General features: G+C 52.9%; 1 protein-coding gene and 1 long non-coding RNA gene across 3 annotated transcripts in view; both read right to left on the bottom strand.

Moving 5' to 3' along the window:
* The window catches only part of BCAS4 (breast carcinoma amplified sequence 4), a 90,907-nt gene that overhangs the window by 22,777 nt on the left and 64,624 nt on the right, over window positions 1–3,506 (bottom strand). The gene's annotated exons all lie outside the window — the stretch shown is intronic.
* The window catches only part of LOC108539477 (uncharacterized), a 3,030-nt gene continuing 2,587 nt past the window's right edge, over window positions 3,064–3,506 (bottom strand). The window contains exon 3 of one of the 2 annotated variants that reach the window (XR_001888384.1): window positions 3,064–3,316. This is a non-coding gene — a long non-coding RNA (uncharacterized LOC108539477). The remainder of the gene's footprint in view (window positions 3,317–3,506) is intronic. The other variant, XR_001888385.1, reaches the window with a different exon arrangement.

Raw genomic sequence — 3,506 nt, 5'->3', positions numbered from 1 at the left:
TTTTGTATTTTTTAGTAGAAATGGGGTTTCACCATGTTAACCAGGATGGTCTCAATCTCCTGACCTCATGATCCACCCGCCTCGGCCTCCTAAAGTGCTGGGATTACAGGCGTGAGCCACCACGCCCGGCAGCTAATTTCATTCGTAACAGGGCTCTCTGAATTCATATGCTTTTAAAATGCCATCATTAGCTTGTGAACAGCCCAAACGTACAATGTTATAATGTTGCATTTTTAGTAATTAAATACATTCAGTTTCAAAATGTGAACATTTAAACTAAATCACAATTAGGGGGGCCAGTTCTGATACTGCTTCCATGTTTAACTTACAAGGAGGCTTGAAAATTACAAATGCCAGAACATCTCTGAGCCACTAAGTGATGTGACTGATGAGTCAATCAGAGGGCCTGGAACATAGGTGCTCACTAAATGCCTGCTGGTCAGAGAGTGACAGGTTATAGGACACCACATGTCAGGCACAAAGATGCTGACAGGCAGCCCTGCAAGCAGCCCCCCCGCATGTCTCTCCAAGCACTGACCGCTGTCATCCGAGCCCCTCCTGCCCCGTACCAATGCACACACTTGCAGGGGCACTGCCCAAGGCCTCTGGAGCCAGGTCCAGGCCAGCAAAGAGCTGCCAGACACAGAGGGACAAGGTGGCTGGAAGACTGTGATCACTAATCCTGGTCAGGGTGGCACCTCGAAACTGGTGCTTGGGGATGCCCAGCCCTGAAACAGCCACCTCCCTGCTCTAGCTTCTCACTCCATTTAAAAACCAGCATCTCCCTTTCCAGCTGAGGTTCCCAGGTTAATTATTAGGATTCTCTAAGTAACAGGAACTTTGACCTTGACTTTGGGTCTGGCATCATGACAAGGTGTGATGTTATCAGCCAGAACAGGCATTGGGATGAACTCACTGCCTAATGAGACACGGTTTATCTTCCCAGCAGAAAGTTGACCAGGAACAGAGCCAAGTACTTCCCAGGCTCCGTGGGCATCAAAGAGATTGCACCTTTTCCAGACCTAATCCACAGCTGCAGGCAGCAGGCAGGAGTCTGCATTGACAATCGACTCACCTCTGCACATTTGTTGATTCCAGAACCTGCGTTCTGACACCGACCATATCTGCCACCCCCTGCCGGGCCCAACTTGCTCAGGAATGCCTGCGACCCAGCAGCCTGTCGTGGGCTGTGCTGCAAATGCCACCCCAGTGCCACACATGGGCCAGGCTCTTCCCTCCCGCAGGCCTTTCCCAGCCTATCCTCTGCAGCTTCCCCTGAGCTCTTTCCTCTTTTTCTCTGTGAGGCATGGAAGTCAGATGCATGCAGCCCACCTTGTTATTATCTGCTGATAGTTTCTGCCTGTGAGTTTTATTCTCCAGACAGACCCTAAGCCCAGGCAGGGACCCAGGTCAGTCATTTATTCATCCTCAGGTTCATGGCTGTTGTTACTAACAGTTCCCACGTACCAAGTGCTGCTCTCTAGTGACACAGTAAAAAGTGTCCCTGGGGGCCCTCCTGTGGGTGCACTTATGGCCTGATGTGGACATCAGGGCTCAGAGAAAGGCAGTGGGTATCCACGGCCCAGCCTGGCCGGCCCGGCTCAGACCTGCCCTATCCCCTTCCGGCCCACACCCGTCCCCTTCCAGTCTGAGGAGGAGGGGGTCCCAGGAAGGTCTCTTGGAGGAGCCAGAGATGCAGGTGGCGGTGGGGAGTGAAGGGGGATGAAAGGATTGTGGCCTGGGGGGCAGGAAGCACAGTGAAGTTTTGTGATTGTGTAGGTGACACACGGAGACATGGGACAGAGACATGGCAGGAGAGACAAGGAGACAGAGTGGCACAGATAGGGATGCAGAGGCAAAGACAAGCAAGATGAATGCAAGAGATATAGATTCAGGCAGTGACACAAAGATAGAGACAGACCAGAATACCAACAGAGATGGAGACTGGAAGAGAAGAGAGACAGCAGGAAACAGAACTGCTGGGGATGCAGAGCCAGAGGCCGAAATCTCCACCAAGCAGGAGTTGGGGTGAGGGTGGGGCCTAGCCTGGGCCCCTCCTCCAGTGGTCAAGATGGAATCGGGGGCTGAAGATGGGAGGAAGTGGGAGAGGTGGGACCCAGAGGGGGACCCAAGACACCCCCGGTGGGTGTGCCCAGGTGGACGTGGCTAGTCCAAACCCTCATGACCCAGCATCGCTTGAGACATCACGAACCTAGCCACCCCTGACCACCCGCATGCTCCTGGCATGAGCAGTGCGGAGGGGTTGGCCCAGATAGGCAGCAGCTCAGAGGCGAGTGAGCCACTCCATTCAATTCCTGCCGGCGAGATCTGTGGTGGCCGACATCTGCACGTGGCAGGAAGCGGATGATAGGTTATTCTGTAAACAGCAGCGTCAGGACTTGGCTTTGGCAGCCTTGAAGATGCCACATGGTGGTGGTGGTGGGGGGGGGTTGGAACAATCAGCCCCTTCAGAGAGAGCTGTCTACAAAAGCAATCCTCGCAGCCCACCCTAACTGAGCACCTACTATGTGCTAGCGCTGTGCCGAATGCGTAAGTGAATCCCTTCAGGCAGTGTGGAGCTCAGTACTGCAGGCTCTGGAGCCAGGCAGCCTGGGGGCACCTCTTCTACCTCCTCCCGCTGACTGTGGCGAGAAGCTCCACCTCCTGCTGCCTCAGTTGCTCTTTATAAAATGCGGCCAGTGATAGCAACTTGCCTCACTACATGGCAGCTAAGCAGGTAAGCAATGAGGTCAGCGCAGAGCGGCCGGGTGCCTGCCTTGTGTGAGTACTTGGCAAAGCACGCCACTCTCCATAACTTACGCATCTCAGCTGCTAGAACAGTGCCTACATCAGAGTACTGCTACATAGAAGTTGCCAAATGAAGAGCAAATCACGCATGTTCAAATGCTCGACCTGAGGCCATGAGGCTGGAGAACTGCCACCCATTTCACAGAGGGGAGGGTGAGGCTCTCCCGAGGCCATGGAGCTAGCCAGTAGCACTACCAAGATATAACACCCAGGACTGTTTGGCTCTGGAATTCATACTTTCCTATGTTTGTAAACTTTTTATTCTTTTCCATATTCATAAGGAAACTTTTTCATATTTATAGGAAACACAAAAGCAATGAGGGGACTATGATGAGTCTCCAGGTACCATCGCCCAGTCTTGACAGCTGTCATTCTTCTGGGCCAGTGGTCCTTAACTCGGGGCAATTTTGCCTCCAGGGGACAGCTGGCAATTTATGGACTCCTTCTTGGTTGTTACACTGCGGGGAGGGTGCATCTAGTGAGTGAGGCCAGAGATGCGGCAAAACACCTACCAGTGCACAAAACATTCCCCAATTCACAAACACCCCTACTACACAAAACATCCCCAGTGCACAAAACACCCTCCAGTGCACAAAACATCCCCCAGTGCACAAAACACCACCTAGTGCACAAAACACCCCCCAGTGCACAAAACATTCCCCAGTGCACAAACACCCCCTACACAAAACATCCCCAGT

Source organism: Rhinopithecus bieti, unplaced genomic scaffold, assembly GCF_001698545.2.
Source record: "Rhinopithecus bieti isolate Rb0 unplaced genomic scaffold, ASM169854v2 scaffold_15834, whole genome shotgun sequence".
NCBI lineage: Eukaryota > Metazoa > Chordata > Mammalia > Primates > Cercopithecidae > Rhinopithecus > Rhinopithecus bieti.
This window is presented reverse-complemented; position numbering and strand designations above follow the sequence as displayed.